This window comes from Myiozetetes cayanensis, unplaced genomic scaffold (genome assembly GCF_022539395.1).
Source record: "Myiozetetes cayanensis isolate MyiCay16 unplaced genomic scaffold, myiCay2020 scf13, whole genome shotgun sequence".
NCBI lineage: Eukaryota > Metazoa > Chordata > Aves > Passeriformes > Tyrannidae > Myiozetetes > Myiozetetes cayanensis.
In genome coordinates, this window is record NW_026086937.1 from 23,313,913 (window position 1) to 23,332,663 (window position 18,751).

Sequence of the window (18,751 nt, forward strand, 5' to 3'; positions counted from 1 at the left end):
TTGCAGATTGTACTGTGAATCAAGCACGGTCTAGATCAAAGATCCCATGGGTTTTTAAAATTTCAGGTCATTTCTCCACCTAGTTATCTCAGAGTTGATTTTTTGCTTCTCATGGGGTGCCAATGAGAAAGGGCAGAGTTGATAGGTGAGATCAGTACTGTCCTGTTCCCAGCTGACAGACGCCCCACGCACAGTTTCAGGACCCTGGCCCGTGGCAGGAGCTGTGTGCTGTGTGTGGGTTTCCAATACCCCACAGCAGGTGCCAAGTAAGCGCTGCAGATTATGAAATAACTAATATTCCAAATTAAAAACTGTGGAAAGATTTATCAAGTTCACCACAAAACCTGTCTCAAGACTTCCTTAACTCCTTGTTTGGGGAACATTTCAAAATCATCACCATCATCATTATTTTTATGTTATTAATTCCCAGAGCCCTATTCAAATTTTATGCATCAAAAAGAATAATTGTGTTACCCAAATAGGCCTTCAGAAATAGACTTCTTTGTTTGTTACTCAATAGCTGAAGTAATCTGTGGGTGTTTGGGCCAATACAAAAAACTGGTTATCATGTATTCAGCACTGTCTTATTTAGGTACAGTGTAACCATGAGCCAAGATATGCAAGATGGATATTGCCAAGTAAACAGCATTTAAAGGTATGCTTTGCCTATACCAATTCTGAGCAATTCCATCCTTAACGGAAACCTCTGTATGATACAATGTTTGTTTCCTTGACCTGGGACATGCCTTTATAACCATAACTGTGTTTTGCACACAAATGTATGCCTCTAAAATTATCTGATTCTGTCTGACAAACATATGAAACCTTTCAGAATGATATATGATTTATTTATACCTTGGACCAGACTAAATTTATAAGCCTTAGGGGTATAAGCTGTAGCTTTCGTCCAAAGCTTAGCTTTATTTTCAATTCTGTTGATGAATTTACTGGAGTGATTTCCAAGTCATAGGGCAAATTATCTGGGTGGTTAAAATTTCTACAAAAAGAGGATTGTGTATTTACAAGGATAACAGTAATATTCAGAATTACATCAGTAAGGGTTATAAGAATAATTAAAAGAGTTGAGTTTAAGGATTAATACATGACCACACAAGTGAGGAGAGGGAAAATACATTTCCTCTGTTATGCTGTCCTCTCCCTCACTGACCGTCAGAGCTGGATGCCAGGTCAGATCCATCGTTTTAAAGCAAAAGACCTCTTCTTCTCCCCAGCTGGGAAGACACCAAGTGAGGCTGGGCACTAAGAGCTTGCAGTCCCTCACAAATACGGTCTGGTTTCACTAGGGAGCATTTCTGTGTTTTTGGCGGTACACACTGTGAGCTTGGCTGCTTCACGCTGTGGGAAAAACAGTGTGCTGGTTCTCCTCTGCATTCTTACCTGGAGATTGCTTGCACCTATTTGTTCCTTCCAGTTTGTTCTCCCAGGCAGTGCAGACAAGCCCTCAGCCCCATCCTCCCAGGGAAGGAATGATGTGTCGTCACACCTTTTGGTGACTTTATAATGTGGAGAAACTGGCATGGGGATAAGATCACGCTTGTTCTGTTCTCTGACCTTAAGGAATGTAAACCCACTGACCTCATATATCTGCAGACGTTGCCAGATGCTCTTACTCACACCACTTTGTAATTCAGGATTCTGCTTATCCCTTACACTGCATCGTGCTGTACAGAAACCAACAGCAAGGGGTCTTACGAGGTGCCACCATTCCATGAAGAATAACAGCAAACTCCTCAGGCAGGTTTACCCTGATGGGAGAGAGTCCCTCATTCCCTCCTATAAAATAGGGGGCTGGGGCAGCACACTTCTGTGTCCTCAGGGTATTTGGCTGTGCTGGACTATACACTACCTGGCTTTACTTGGATTTCAGAAGCTGTAGCATTATGGCTCCTGATTCACATCCGAGTGAGGCTGTAGTAGTGAGAAGAAACAAACAACTGTTCTTGTGTTTGACCTTTTAAGTGCTTTTTAGCAATGTTGGATATCCAGCGAAACCAACACTACTTTGAAAGCTACTGTAGAAAATCACCAATGATAATATTTCCAGAGACAATTATAAACATGTAAGCCAAACAAAACTGGTGCTTTCTAAATATGCCTCTAAGGTTGATCACTGTCTCTGCATCACGTGCATACCAAAGGGTTCATGGATGTGCTACAGACAGTGAACTTGTAAATATATCAAAATTAAAAAGTAGATCATAGTTACATGCAAAACTAACACTTCTCCTTTAAGAATGACTGGTTGAGGACTGCATGTCCCCAGGAGCAGTTATCAGCTTCAGTGAGGATACTTGTGAGAGCAGAGGGACCTGAAGTCAAGTCCATTTTTTTTTTGCTAGTTCTAGCATAGAACCTCCTTATAAAAGTGAGAAAAATGCTCCTTATTCCTGCAAAACTTGTGGCATTATCCCCTGTCCTGAGAGTGGGGAGTCAATGCCAGAACCTTTGCACAGCTGCTGTTGAGGAGTCAGCATAAACCCTGGCACTGCTCAATGCAAAACCAAGTTACCCCCGCCCAGCACCCTTCCTCCAAAATGCAAAGGACTATTATTACTGGAGGAATAAGTGCCCTTTCTTAGAAAGAGAGGAATAGAATTTAGGGGGGGGAATTGAAAGGTTTGGTCATGTTCCTGCTGCAGCTACTTGAAATGCGTAAGACTGAATTATTGGGAGCATGACAAAGGTCTGACAAAACCTGGCAGTTTTAATTAATGGCCTCTATTCAGCTGTCAGAATCCAGTGGTTCTGCTGACAAGACAGAGCAATGACAGATCAGTCTCCACTGACATTCTGTGTAGATGCCTTTAAGGTAGTAAAATATATGTCTAAAAACATATACTTAGTCATGTGCATAAATTTTGAAGTCTTTCACAGGTGCCCAAATTTGTATCTCAATTACACATTTCCTTGAGTGAGACATGCAATTTAAATCCCTAAAACAAGTCAAACCTGACGCAAAAATGATTAATTATTGAACATAAAGACATCATCATGACCATCTGTGGATAAAAAGAAGGGAGGAGTTTTACCATTGCAAATACAAAATTCACATTTGTAAGGTCTATTGCTTGTTTGGTTTTTTTTAATTAATGAGCCAGAGGAATAATGGATTTTGGAATCACTAAAACGGTTTAACATGGCTTTGTCTGCCGCTGTTCTGTTTTGCAGTGACAGAGACTTCGGCAGGAGAAAAATGGGGAATCCCAGACTAAAATCTCCCATAATCTCCCATTGGAGAGGTAATGTCTTCAGCCTCACATGGAACCAGGCCTGGCCTGGCTGGGAATGCCCCTGGAATGCAGCCGGCAGGGAGAGCGAGCTGGCCCCTTTCATGCAGGTGCCAACAGGGATTGCTGCCGGGGCTTTCTGAGGGGAGCTCAGCTGCTCAGAGCTGCCTTTGGTACGAAACCACAGTGTTTGCTGGGATATACATGCATGGTATGCACAGGGCAGTGATTGTGTCTGACCAGACTAAACCCCACGGTGTTATCACTGTCTCGGAGTTCACAGGTGAGTTATCCTGGGCATGGTCCTGTCTGTGGTGCACCTGAGAGCAGGAGTGACGAGCTCTCAGTGGCCCATGGTGCCCTAAGTGCAGCAGAGAGAGAGCACCTGCAGCTTGTAGGAGGTCAGGGCAGCACGCTGGGCTGAGGGCAGGGAGCTGAGTGTTCCCTTGCTGCAGGGAAGGTCTGGTCCCCATGGCTGGCACAGGGACCAGGACCATGCGTGACTTGCACCACAGCTGAGCGTGCAGCCAGTGACAGGCACAGTCCTGGCAGCAAAGGGAAAGCAAGAAAGCGAACAGTGACAGAAACAAGCCTTCAGGTTGGTGCTTCAGTCTCCATATCATCCCTGAGAGCAAATTCAGATACCCTCAGCTGATCCATTTTTGAGATCCACAGAGCAAATCGGGTTTCCCTGCGCACACATCTGCCCTGCATGAACACCTCTTGTGTGGCTGCTGGAAGATTTGAGAGGCTCTGAGCCTGTGGCAAAAAATAGGTGGGTCTGCTTTCCCTAGTCATCATGTTCAGTATTACACATGCCATGATGATGAAGCACCATAAATCATGAGTCTGCTCACATTCACTGATAAACCAGTCATGCAAAAGGCTCTTTGGAGTAGGAATTCAGCAAAAGGCATTTCACATCTGTCAGAAATAATTCAAGGGTGTGGAGTGACTCACTGGGAACTGCTTGAATAATCAAGACTTCATTTTCAGCAAGACAAAGCCATGAACTCTTGTCTGGCACATCAGTGGGGAACGTGTTCCCTTTGTTAAAGCCTATGTTCTAGGGAGAGGTGCTAGCAAAAATACGAGAAGGAGGGATTTTTTGATGGCTACAGAATGACCACTTTTAAAGTGCAGGTTTGTGTATGGCTGGATATATGGGTGTAAGACTGCAGAGCTCATAGTAGGAAATAAAACTGAGACAGCAGGGAAACCTTGTGCTGGTGTGTGGTCAGAAGAGTTTCTGCTGCAGTCAGGAGCAATATCTCAAGATGTATGAGTTTCCTAAATCAAGGCAGTATTGCAGGGAGCTAGCAAAAAGAATCCACAACCTCAAATCAGGTGTGAGTTGGGATCAGCTCCAGAGAAAAGCCTTTTCCCACCACCAGGCCATCCTTCCCTTGGGAAGGCACATCTTCCTTCTGACAACAATGGAATCTTCTCTGCCTAGACAGCCTCTGACTCCTGTGTATTTCCATCTCTCTTCCTGGGCAGGTTTCCTAAACGAAGCTTTTTTGCACAGCAAACTTCACTGAAGTGAAGCTGTCAGCAAAGGCTTATTTACCAGATCAAGTTCTCTATCTATGCACCAACCTGCATGTGGAGAAAGGGGACTGGAGGAAACTGTGAGACATCTTTCCACTCAGAGCCTGGGAACACCTTCTCTACTATACAAATCCACAAACTCTTCTCGAGATATCAATTCGTATGTTTTTTTTCCAGACCACAATACCATTTGAATTATTATCAGGAAACATGTTAGGTAAACAGCTTGTAAATTTAGTTAATGGACAGTGTTATTTGAGAAGTAGATGATGCTGCGTAAACCTTAAAAATAAAGGATTAAACTAAAAATCAAAACATAAAATTTGAGAATAAAAAAATGGGAAATGAAACCAGCCTAACCTGAGCATTTTAATATTAAGCAAGGACTCAGATCTTTCCCTTGCCCTGGTAAGAAGCAAAAGATGTGTGTGACAGATTAACTATTTCCTTTGGCCTTGGCCAAGGCTAGGAAGTTGCCAACCACTGCTGGTTCCCACTCATTGTGTGGAAATGAGGAGCTGGAATTTTGTCACTACAGATCAGGTGTTTCCAGCATTTTTTTTCTTTGTGCAAGTTGTAAAATATTTCCCAAAAGTACTGGCTAGGTGACTGGATAATCTGCTCTGAATCTGTTCTTGCAGGGACAGGGCTAAATACGTCATGACCCCAACTTGTCAGCACTTCATACAACAACTGTGATCCCCTGTGAATCAGACAGCGACCCTGAGCTCCAGGAGCGCAGTCCATGAATGTCTTGGAGCAGGGTGAGGAATGCAGAGGCGTGTGCTGCAAGGTGTGGCAGGTATGTGTGAGCTGTTAATGACTGTGCTGAAGAAATCTGGGTGATGCAGAGGTGAAGGAGTGCAAGAGCTGGAGGAGTCCATAACCCATCTGTGGGATCAGCTGAAGGACTGATCTGCAGCCGTAGCAGCTGGTGCAGGTTCCTGGCGTGAAAATGCTGATCAACAGCAGCGATTCTGAATCTCACATGCTAGCAGCAGATATGGTCCTGCCTTGGTATTATCTTAATTTTCAAATACCTTGTAATGCTGCACAACCATCCTGTCTTTCATTTGAGACTTCACTGGACAGGGCACTCATAGCTACTATCACCATACTCTGAACCAGCCTCTCTGAAGGGGACCCCCTCTGCTTACAAGTGAGGAAAGACAGTAAAATTAGGGCCTTAATGGATGAAACTCTGAAGATGGATGGGATATGGATGAAACTGAGAAATTTAATAGATGAAAAGTAGCAAAATCACTGACTAGCATTTGTAAAACTGAAATACAAAAAGCTTAAGTTCTGCAACTTGAAAAGTACAGAGTCTCTCCAGTTGCAAGTCAAAGCTGTGGCAGGATCTGATCCTGCCTGCTCAGCCCTGAGACTGAGCTGCCAGGTTCTTTTTCCCTGTGTTATGGGCTTCAGCTGTGGCACCCCAAAAGGGAGCTGCACCATTCAGACATGAACGCTGCTCTGTCTGCCCGCACGGCCTCGCTGCAAAGAGTGGCTCTGAATTATGGGTGGGCAACACTGCACCAAAATGCTTCCCCCAGAAAGTTTGGTGCCATTCACCCCATTTGTTCCATGGGCTTTTGCAGCCCCCTCAAGGTCCCAGGCACTGGGGAGGCCTGTGCCATGCTCCTGAGAGCAGTCAGTGCTTCACCCCTGGGAACAAGGTGCTCCTCACCGGGGAAGTGACCTGTGGGCATAAGTGATCTTTCCTAACACCTGGCATTTGTCCCACCCAGGCCTCACCTGCATGTCCAGCAGCCAAAGGAGGGACAGGGATCAGGCAGCTGGCAGGTGACAGTGTGGTCCTGGCCCCCTGTCCAACCAGCACTACGTGACCAGGCATGCCACCAAGAAAGGAATTCCAGGTAGGAGACGTGCCCCATCCATCTCATCTAGATATTTGAGATTTTTCCATCCCGAACACTTGGCTAGGTCACTGTTGTTTGGGATTTTTCTTTTTCTGTGTGGTAACTGAAGAAGTTTATTACCAGGCAGGAGTTTTGGTTTCTCGGGAGCAGCAGCCAACCTCAGCTCCTGGGAGCAAACAGCTTTAGTGGCTGCACTGGGAATCTGTTGACCTTGGACCTTATTCTTTCATGTGTCCTGTTCCTAACTCACATCTGCTGGTGCAGAGGGATTGAATATGTGGTGCCAACAGGCTCTGGAGGGAGTCTTCTTCCCCCCTCATCCCTCCCAGCAGTATCAAGGTTCACTGTAAGTGCCTGCCCTACCCTGCCCAGAGCGGTGGGAAATGGACACATGAGGGAAGCCTGTGCTTTAGGCTGTGCTCTGTTCTGGGGCCATGCAACAAGGGATCTTTACTGGAAATGGGAAGTATGTGCCCAGTGTTATCATTGCCATTCCAAAGACAAAGGGCTGCTCTGGTACAGTCATTTGTGCTGATGAAAGCTAGGAAATGCCATCCTGTCCATCTCTGAATCATATCCTTCAGCAGATGTGCCTGGGGGAATGAAAAGAATGAAAAGGTTCTCAGTACTATGTACTATGTCAGTAATGGCGTTTCCTGGGAATAAGTGAGGGGTCTAGAAGCTCAAGGTTTTTGTCTTTTAAGTTCTTTTGTTTCCACGGGTTGGTCCTTGGAAAGCTGCTGTACCACACCAGGAGGAGAGCACTCAGTCATTCCTGAGCAGGAGCTTTGTATATCCTGACTCACAAGGAGCATGGATATCATCACAGCATTGTCTGCTGTGTCCCAGCTTTTCTGAGCTCAACAAACTTGTGTCAGCTGAGGAGAGGGATTCTGACCTTGCACTGGCCAGTGCTGGAACACCAGAATTGAATTCTAATTCTTTAAATGTGTGCACTTGGAGGTATTCTTTTGGTGAGAGCTTGTACATCTTGTGCAGTTACTTCTTCCAGGCTGGCCCACATTTAAATCTGACTGTTGCAAAAGAATAAGCCTAGTCAGCCAAAAGAGTTATAGGAGGGAGAGAGGAATCAGTTTCAGAAATATGAATCGCTTGAACCTCAAAAATTCCTGAATGGGGAAGATGGGGCTCAAAGATAATATAAAAAATGTGTTCTGTACTGGAAGCAACCCAAGTTCTGTGTCTCCTAAGTGGATGTCCAACCACAAGACTTCCCATCTTCATCTAACTCAAGATGCTTGCTCATCATTCTTGTAAAATATGCTGCTCTCATCTCTTTTGTTCACATAACAGAGAAACTTAGCTTCGTGATGTGGGCATGAAGCAAAACAACAATTCCATGTACTGCAATGAAGTCCTAAGTGAACTTAGTGTTACTGCTAATGTTCTAGAATAACAATTTCTTGGTGGAATCTAGCATAGACAGTGATTACAAAATCACCTGCTTTGGTAAGGAAGGAAATTATACTGCCTGGTTTAAAATTGGCTTCTTGGTCTGACCAAACAGCTTTATCCACTGAAGAGATCACAAAGATTTTTATCACGGGGGATTAAGGCATTGATTTACATCTGACAGTAAATTAAACTGAGATGAGTGATGCTGTAACCGTCTCGTTTCCTGTCTTGGCTCTCTGGGACTTGGCTAACCCTGGAGGGGAAATGCTGAACAGGGCTTCCAGCAGCTGCTGACTCAGCACAGCTCCCAGCCCAGGGCAGTGACCATCACTAGCACTGACTTCAGCGTTTGGCAGGAGTAAGAGCTGATTGCGGGGCAATGCGCAAGCGCCACACAAAGCTGAGGGCAGGGCAGTGCCACAGCAAATCGTATCTGATGTCTAGAACTGCACGGTTATGTATGATGCAATGTAGTCTGTTACACTGTACACCCAAGGGCAGCTGCTCAGAGGCTGCTGGGTGTCCCACCCGCCCGCTCTTGTTTCGGGCCAGCAGCTGCAAGGTAGGGATATGGAATGGAAGGCAGCCTGTGGTCACCAGAGCTTTGGGCGAGCAGTTCAGTCCACCCTGCACACGACTCATCACCCAAGTGCACCGTGACAAATTTCTCGAGGCACTGAACACCATCCCTCATGAGTCGCTGGGAACAACCCTGCCTCTGCCTGCACCTCTTCAGCACAGGGAATGGGCAGCAGCAATCCCGTATCCCAGTTACTGGCTGCACACTGTAATTACAGAGAAGCCTGGGAAGAAAAAGACTGATCTCCAGTAGGGACCCAGTGAAGATCAGACAGCAAAAAATGTCTCTGGGTTGGATTCAGACTGTGCATGAAGAGGGAAGAATAATGTTAGAGAGATCCAGCTCTTTCCCACCTCTACAGTTGCTCCCTCAAAACCCACCCTGTAAGTACACAGCCATTGGAACATATTCAGTCTCCAGGCCTTCTGTCTGCAGGAATGTAGCTGGAACTGTATTGCTATTAAGAGTATGACAAATCCCTGACCCACAGCTGGAGATTCAGGTAGTCTGGGGCCCTTCCACCCTGGCTGGTTTCTTTTCTTGCTGTACCTTTCTGATAATTGTTGCTCCTTGCTGAAAGGCTGGATGAGTGTTCCAAAACACGTCTGTGAGAGAGGGATGCGGTGTTCATTGCGGATATTTAGAGCCGCTGCTCCGAGGGATCCTGGATGCTCATGGGTGTGATAGCCCGTGTAAAAAGGCACGAGACAGATTCTTGCCATGTGCTAGCTCTGACTAGTGCTGGTCTTGTGAATAGCATCAGGACAGTCCTGCTGATCAGTGTCCTTGTTTGGGCAGTGACTGCCTGAGCACAGCGGGCTCCTGCCTGCACCTTCACTGGTCTTACCATGTTCGGGTGTGCTGTGAGCCTCAGCTCTGCCTAACACACGTGTCTCAGCTGTGACAGTCCCCTGGGACTACCCTCCCTGTACACAGGGCTCTGTCCAGAGCCTCTGGGAGTGCAAAGGAAACAGCAGACATTTGGATTGGTATTTGTTTACATATTGTACTGGAAATTCGCTGATTGGCATTCAGACATGAAATGCAGTGATTGTTTGGAAGGTGTCAGGAGAACCCTCACATTTTGGAGCAAGTCATCTGTCTCAGGTTTGTCTAGCAGAGAGGAAATGTGGTTCAAGGGAATTTATCTCCCTGAAGCCTGAGGTGATGCTGGCTTTGCTTCAATCTGTAAGCAGCAAGAAAAAAGCCTCTGAAAGCCTCTGAGCCACAAGTGGCACCTGTGTGACACAGACCAGCACAGCTCCACAACCCCCTGGAACCAGCTTGGTCTGCTGCCATAGCCCATGGCAGGGGCTGCCACAACTGAACACTCCAACAAGCTCTGAGTGTCCAGAAGACTTCTGACAATCTCTCTGGTACATGTTACTCATCTCTCTAAAATTGGCCTTTATTCTCATTGCAACCCTGTTATTATTTGAATGGCTATAATGTTCTTCGCTTCCATCTGTATTTCTTTTTAAGTTATCCTAACTGTAATTCTATAATCCCCCTACAACAATTCTGTGAAATCTTTAAAATCTCTTTTAAAAATTTCTACCAAAAGGTTTGCCTTGGAAAATACCCCTAACATTAGTGTGCTGTGACAGTTCCTAAAGGTGCCACCCAGATATGTTCCACATCACTCTATTGCTCCCAGAGTGAGACAAAATCCAGACACCACCACCATGATACTGAGGGAGCAATGGAGAGAAACACTGGGGTGGGTTAGGAGGACCTTTGCCATGGAGACACCCTGCAGGAGCTGGCAGGGGGTTCTAGAGAGCCAGGGTGATGGCAGCTGGTGCCACCCAGAATGGGTGGGAGCTGTGCACAGGTGAGCCTGTCCTGAACAGGGCAGTGCCAGGAGCCCCTCACCTGCCCAGAGGAGCTGCAGTGGAGGTGGTACCTCCCCATCAGCATCTCCTGCACTACCAGCAGGACCAGGTGCCCTGAGTACTCACCCCTCCTGTGGCCAGGAACGAGAAGTGCTGAAAGCAATCAGTGATCAAAAGAGAACAAAGAAAGAAACATGATTGACCACTATATATATTAAGAACTTTTTTCTTGCTGTTCAGAGAACCACCAGGTTAATACAGAAAGGCACCGAGTTTATTTCTGACCCATTTCCATGTCATAAGATATAATAATCCTGTGCAGCTAAGTCATGCTGAAGCCAGACATGGTTAATGGTGGGGTGAGGCAGCTGGGCAGTCACTGCAGGAAGAGGAGGAGGCCGGAGGAGCAGGGAGGGCTTGGGGGCCATCACCAGGCCTGGCCTTATCTCAGCTGTCACTGTGAACTCTTCAACCCTCGTGCTGAAGGGCTAAATATGTTCAACAACTTCACGTTTGTCCTCTCTGCCATGGACTGTCTCCTTCAGAAATTCTGACTGCACAGGGCTGCAGCCGAGCTGGAAGCCCACTGTGCCCTGGGAGCTCCGGGTGGGGAGTGGGTGCCCCCCATCCCCAGCTGCGCAGGGCGGTGCTGGCACAGGCTGGATCGGCCACTGGACTCAGCAGACACTGAGCGTGTTTGCCAAAGGATTAAGCAAGGTAAGCCTCTGGGTTTCTCCAACCCCCGTTCAGGGGGCCCAGTCCCTTCACCTTTCTCTGTCCATGGGGTATTTAAAGGCTGTATTTTTAAAGGCCCTGGTCCCCCAGGAGCACACCATGGGCTGGCTGACTGTGCTGTGGTCACCCCGGTGCCACGGTGCCTGAGCCACGCTCCCCCCAGAGCCCCCTGCGATGCTGCTTTGGGCAGCGTGCACAGGCCTGGTGTGGCTGTGCTGGCGTCGGGTGTCTGCTCAGCTTTACTGAGGTATTTAAACTTAGAAAAGTGGCTTTTTTTAGGTCCATATGCATAGATCAGGTGGTCACCTGTGGCAATATGTTCATTCACAGATCCTAGCTGCTTTCAGGGACTGGCCTTCTCTAAACATAATTAGGGCTATTTAAATAGCTGCTCACAGTTACCTCTCGGTTCACACAAAACTCCATGAACTCCCTCATTGAGCAATAACTCTGGGCAACATAAGGGTGAAAAGCCACAGGGGCCTTGCTGCTGAATGCCCCAAAGATTTGTATCATCCTGCTGTAAATGGATGTTTACTTTCAAAGGGCTGCCACCACATCTACTGTGCCATTATGTCAGTTTTCAGACCAGGAGCTTTACCAGGCACTTTGACAGCTGTTCCCACCCGTCAGCCTCCCTTGTCCTTGCCCATAGTTATTAGGCTGGAGGCAGATGTAGTAAAGCCTGATTCAGGGATGGGTGTGAATGGAAGTTCTTCAGCTTTTGTCCTTCTGCCCACCCTAAATAATTTAATTTCTGGGATTCCATCACACTGAATGTGCCTGTGAGAGTGTCAGCAGAGCCCGGCTCTAGGCCCAGCCCCAGCGGGTGCTGAGCTATCAGGTCATCTGGAACACGCGTCTCATTTCCAGCACAGTGCAATTTTCTCCACAGCAATGATATTATCTTTGCCATCAGCTCCTGGCATGCACACCATTAGCAGGCGGCAGAAGACATACATGGAATTTGCTCTCAGAACATTTCTTCCATTCTTCCTCCCAGACTGATGAAGTGCAAGTTAAAGCTAAAGGCATATCCCGACTACAGTCCATTCCCAAACAGGGCCACGGAGAGTTAAACATGAGCTCTGGGAGAAAACTCTCACATCTTCCAGTCTCTCTGCCATGGTTTGGTTCCTCAGCATGCAGCCTGTGGGCAGTGCAATTCTGTGCGGCCAAACTCCCGGTGCCCTCGCGCCAGCTCCTTTGGGATCAGCCGGCAACAAGCAGCAGGGAGGCAAGGGACGTCGGCGCAGTCTCTGCAGGGAGCTCAGGTGCCCATCCATGGCCCCAGCAAGCTGCTGGCAGCTTAGCAGAGCTCTGGGCACTGGTGTAGACCAAGATGAACACAGAAATTTACTACTGAAGCCAGACAGCTGTGTGCACCTGGGCACACCTGCCACTGGAAAACTGCACAATAGAGGCACTTTTGTGCCAACTGTGAAATTAATTTCATTAGAAAAATATTTTGCCTAAAGCCCACTAAAAAATGCAGCCCCAGACAACTCACTTGCTTTGGTACAAGGCTGAGATAAAACTCCGCAGCAGGGAGTGAGCACTGGCCCCCGGCGTGAGCACTGCTGGCTGCCTGGGCAAGGGATGTCCTGTGCCTGGCAACACAGGGCAGAACGAGAGAAAAGGCACTGGGAGAAACGGGGTTTGTTACAATTTTGTTCTACAGGGGGGAAAAAAGAATTTGTCACCTGTCTAAGAAAGCAAACTATGTTGGATCCTACATTTCCTACCTAACTCCATGGAACAGCTTCTGTTAAATTCTGTCAACTCTTCAGAGCTCTCTTATGTTTCTTTCTTTTGAAATTCAAAGTCAAAAGAAACTCAGCTACTTTGAGTTGGTGGGATCTATTTGCCCTTTCCTTCCCTTGAAGCAAACACAACCAGTAAAATTCCCTGGCATAATTCTCTCCTTCCTGAAGTTTCTTTCCTCCATTGCCCTCCTCCATATAATCAGACCCCTTTTCACACATGGGTGAACCTAGAAAATCATTTAGAGTGGGAACCATGTGAACCACTTCAGTGAACATCAGGTAATTGTGTCTTAGAGGCCTTTTGGAAGGTCAAATCTTTCTGTGTAATTTTTCCAGCTACTTTCTCCGTGAACTGAAGTCCACTGGCTCTGGGCGAAGAACAAGCTGGCTTTGTACAAGCCTCCCACTCCCTGTCCCCATGGATCACCCGCCCCAAATCTCTGCATGATTCCTTTGATGTTTTCTTTCCAATACACCCATCTCCACGTCACCTGCTTGTGCAAGGTTTGTATTGCTCACCCTTGGCCTGGGAACGGCTGAGGTTTCCAAGATCTGCACTTTTCAAAAAAAAAAAAGCTGACTTTTCACTTGCATCAGGATATGAAAAACAGCTTGAAAATCATGAGATACACAGACAGACACACAGACAGACCACCAGAGTGCTGAACCTGCCTGTCTGTGGTTGCTCCCCATGTGTTTCTCCTATGCCAACTGTTCCAGATGAGCTGCAGCTTTCCCTTCCCAGCATCACAAATTTGGGTGTTACTCCTAACAAAGCAATAAACTTTGGTTTGTTAACTTTGATAATAAACAAGAAATTAAAATATTAATTTAAATGAACTGACAAGAGTTACAGCCACAAGATGGTCACATAATCCCAACTTTCATTCAAAACTAGACAAAGAACATCAAACAATAATAAAAAAAACAATAACAAACAAAATAAAACAAAAATAAACTTTACGTTCTTCTTTAGTAATGCAATTTCAACTACAGAAGTAAATAAATTTGGTTTATACTAGGAATGGAATCACAGAGGGACTTATCTAGATAAAATTTCTATTTTAGGAGATTTTTAAATTTTGTAAACTGTTCTTGTTTTTTGAAAAACAACCCAGAATGGAGAACAGAACAATGCTACTTAGGTTGTCTCTTAATTAAAGCAAAGTCTTTTTTCAAATACAAACCTGGCAAACAAGGCCCTGGTTTGTCCTCTTGGGAAAGCAAGACCGGTCAGTAACAGTGTGGTGAGTTCCCGATCCCAGATTCCTTACTGCTGCTCCAGACACTGCCCAGCCTCTTTCAAGTTTGCCTGCACAGGGTTCCATTCCTGAGGCTGCACGAGCATCCCTGGGCTCCGACAGAGCCGTGGCACAGCCTCAACACGACAGCAGCTGTGCTCAGACATGTGCAAAGAGCGCGTAAGGAGACACGAGCAGCTGGAATTTTAATTAGGGAAATACAAAAAGTGACAAATCTGTTTGAGAAAGAGATTGTTGTGCAATGCTAGTGCATCAGCGCCGATCCCCGGAGCTGCACCCAGCAACGCCTCGGCGGAGCCCAGCGCTGTGCCCGGCACCAGCACTGCCCACCAAGAGCTCAGCAGCGCATCCCACGGTGCCCTGCACCTCAGCTGGACACAAACCCCTGTGGGCTCCATCCCAGTAGGGACTCTGGGGATGAGGAACTGTCCCCCTCGTTCTCCCACCACTCCTCCAGCACGGTAGCACACAGGCCTTGCACTGACCTGCTGTGCTGCCTTGGAGGTTCACAGCCCCACATAACCCCACTCCCTGCTTCGGGCTCACTGTGCTCAGCAGCAGCCACAGAGGAACAGAAATAATGACACTTTCTGATGTGCTGCCCTTTCTGCATGGTTAAAGACCCCCTGTCTGACATATTGTACTTGCTTCCCCTTGTGACTGCTTTGATTCCTTGATGCAAGTCAAGATCCACTCAAACTGCATGTATCTTGTGTTTGGAATGAAATACTTCATAACCTGCACATGGAGATCTGTTTTGAATAAATATGAAATTCTATAACTGGAAAAAAATACAGACCAAACCATTCCAGTATTCTCACACTACAAGCACATAGTTTGTCCTCATTTATTGCAGTCTAAAGCTATAAAATACAGGGTATAACAACATTTATAGAACATGTGCATAGCATTTGTTACAGTGTCCTTTAAAGTCAGCTACGTGTCATAACCTCTGACTACTGTGTGTAGTTGCAAACTGTAGGAAATAACACAATTTGAAAAGTGCTGGGAATAAGACACTGGATCAGCACTGTCTAAAAACCATGGTCTCGAGACACCAGATCTCAGCCCCCATCCCTCCCTCCCTCCCCCAGGATACACCAATTTTGTACTTTCCTTGGCAGTTTGGGGTCGCAGTGCAGCCTCAGCTGGGAGAGGTCCAGGGGCATCTCTGCCAGGCTGCAGGGAGATGAGGGAGGACCCTTGGGGGACCCTGGGACTGGGGTGGCTCTGGCATTCAGCAGGGATGGACCTCTCCTCCTCCCTCTGGGAATCCTGAACTGGCACCATCTGGTACACATGTGTTCCCTGTACAAGCATGGATATCTTTAATGAATGACATGATGATTTCTCCATTCAGGGCAGATGCCAGGAGCCCTTTTTAATATCAGCAACGTTTAACTCCTGATTTTGGCTGCTCCTCATGGAAAGAGCACAAATGAACAGGTTCCAGTGGGAGAACAGCAGCAGACCCCCCAGAACAATGGCTGACCAGAGACCCAGCTCAGACTGCAGAGTATTAATCAGGATTAAAGGGAAGTAACAGGCTTAGTATAATATGACAGCTGTGCCAGAGAATGCCACATTTTCTATCTGCAATCCCTACTGTCAGATCTCCGTGTTATATTTTGGGTATTTGCCAAATCACACTGGCTGTAGAATCCCCCCCATTTCTGGAAGTCACTGTAGAGGGGCAGAATTATCTATACTGAGCCCATCAAGTCCCCATGTTAATCCTTGCTCTCTCTTTGCTTTAGTACCCTGCTGACAACTTTCACCTGGTGTATCCCACAGAGGGTCTGGATGCTGAAGAATGCAGCCCAGACCATGCTTTCCCCAGAAGGATTAATGGCCAGGCCTGTGGTTAGTTTTCCATTTAATTCCTTCTTCCTTTCCCCAAGTGTGGGTTTCCTTATAATGCAGGCTATAAAAAGCACTCCAACCAGAAAACAGCAGATCTGAAAGGGAAAGGAAATAATAAATCAAATGGCAGAAGGTAGAAAAGAAGGGATGGGGTAACATTGGTAGTGCACTTTGCCCAGAATTTCAGTCACATCTGTGCTTGCTTGAGGTTATGAAGGTACATTTGAAAAAGAAAGCAATGGGTTTATGGATGACAGAGCCAAACCACAGCAGCCCCGTTGCCAGACTCAGACAGAGCCATCTCACCTCCCAGAGAGCACGGGGGGCTGCAGCGCTCCCCACCTTCCCCAGAGCACTCCCGGACACTCCTCCAACAGTGCCTTGTGGGCAGCTCGGCCCTGTGGGCTTCGGGAGCTGCCAGCCACGAGGGGGTCCCTCGTGGGATAGTGTTGCACCACTGGCATTTGACACATGCCACAGGGAGGAAAGCCAGTGGAGGGAATCACTGGGAGATCTGGGGTTGACTCGGAGCCCTCTCCTCGCAGAACACACTGGGAGCAAACCCTGTGGTGCCACATAACACAGATCAAAGTGATGTTCCCCACTATGGAGGTTCCACTAACCATCAGGGATGCTTTTCTTAAAGCTGGAAAGGTATGAAGAGGAGCACAGGTGAGGAGAAGGGAAGAAATTTCTTTCAAAGAAAGCTTCAGGGCTGAGGGGGATGTGAAATGCCCAAACTCAGCCCTGGTCAGTGCACAAGGGAACAGCACTCTGCCAAGGCAAAGAGAAAAGGTTCAGCAGCACCTCTGAGCAGTGGAAGAGCTGCCCTACCCCTGCCGGGGACAGACAGCAGCACAGGCAGTCAGCTCCTGTCCTCACCCCTCTCAACAGAGAGGAAAAGGAAAAAAAGAGACCAGAAAAAAATCAGGGAAAAGGTACTTTCCCAGGAGCAAGGAGCAGCTGTGGAGCAGGTTTAGGGCTACAGCACAGAGTTCCTCTTTGCTTGCAAAGGTGTTTGCAGGTCCTGAGTGTTTTAAACTCCCACTGGACTTAAAAGTCCCCAGTGGTTGAGTGTGACAGTGACAAGTGGCCAAAGCTCCTTGTTTCATGGTGACTGAACTCATCCCTTTCTAAAACTCCCCTAGGTAAGGTCCGTGGGGCACTGTGGGGGATGTGGGTTCTCCCTGCCCAGCCCAGATCGACCTCTGCCACCTGCTTGCACAAGTCCCATGTTCCCACAGGGGGTTATTTCAGACTCTCCCTACCAGAAGAAGGCAGTCCCTGCAGGGGTACACACAGTGGGCAGGAACACCAGGCACCAGGATGCTCCATCCTCCTTGGCCACCTGATCTCGGGCTCTCATCGGCGCACAGAGGCCTTGGCATCATCCCTGCAGGGGATGATGGGCAGAGTGACCCCCGCACCCACGTGTACCAGACAACACAAGGTAGTGAGGGGAGGCAGAGACATGCAGGACAGCAGGAGACACAACAGGGAGGGTGATGAGAGAAATCATTTCAGAGCTGGCGCTAATTTTGTAGAATCTGGCTGTTAAACAAAGAACCACAGTGTTTTTAAAATTCTCAGTGACTTATTAAGTCACCCTCCTGCCAACTGGATTCCTTCAGCTGGCTAGACAATCTGACACCTCCTCTTAGAAAAGAATCTACCAACATGAGCAGCTCAGTGTGACAGCATAAGGAACCACCCCTGAGCTGTGCTCCCCTGGCAAAGCAGGCACTGCAGCTGGAACAGAGCCCCTTTATGGAATACTTCTGTACAAGCATGGGAAGGGCCTTGACACCCTCGTTTACTGCAAAACCTGGAGCCTCAGGCTGTGCCCATCATACCAAGGGGTGGTAGGGTATGTGCCTCTCCTCCAACACCCCCAGCTGAACATTCTTGCTTTTCCTTTAGTACCAGCAGCTCAAGTTCCAGCTTCCCCTCAGGACACTGAAGGGCCCGGGGACAAAGAGCACCTTTTGAAGGCTCTCTCTGTGCCTGTTACTCTGTGCCATATTTCTCAACTCTGATAAACTCCAGCTGACTTACTCTGATCCAAACCTTTTGTGATACCTTTCTGCAAGCAAAGAACTACTTAAGTGCTACCCCTGAGGAAACACCAGCATAATGTTTCACATCTGCCTCATTTTGACACTAATGAAGGTTATTTTTTGTATTATATCATTACAGCGTTTTTTCTGTCAGTAGCAGTTATAATTCTATTTACTAGTTACTGCAGTTACCACTTGGAATGCATTTCTCTTTGGAAGCAGCAAAACCCTCTGGATATTTTACATGAAAGAAACACTAATGTGATTTTGTCAAACAATACAAAAGCCATTTTGTGGGGTTTTGGATTTGCTCAAGTCCTGAATATTGCTTGATACTACTGCAGAGTACAGGAGATAGTAACAGCTGTGCCTTGGCGCTGGCCCTAGCAGGCTGGGCCAAGGTCACGGCTGGCAGCCCCAGACTGCCCGTCAGCACCACGCTGACCCTGCACTGAACCGTGCTCCCACTGCCACACAACATTAATTCTGACATAGCCATGAGAATGAACAATTTTCCAATGACAGAATGGGCTCAGATTGGTGAACTCAGACAGG

At 47.3% G+C, this 18,751-nt stretch overlaps 1 protein-coding gene across 22 annotated transcripts in view; it reads right to left on the bottom strand.

Moving 5' to 3' along the window:
- TSC22D2 (TSC22 domain family member 2) overlaps positions 1–18,751 on the bottom strand; it is an 86,700-nt gene that overhangs the window by 33,975 nt on the left and 33,974 nt on the right. For 18 of the 22 annotated variants that reach the window (XR_007628023.1, XR_007628024.1, XR_007628021.1 and 15 more), the window contains one exon: positions 15,089–16,234. The exons of 2 other annotated variants lie outside the window; for them this stretch is intronic. The gene's annotated coding sequence lies outside the window, so the exon portion shown is untranslated. Of the gene's footprint in view, positions 1–15,088; positions 16,235–17,407; positions 17,533–18,751 lie in introns of those variants that run through there. 2 more of the 22 variants (XR_007628016.1, XR_007628029.1) reach the window with 1 other exon arrangement.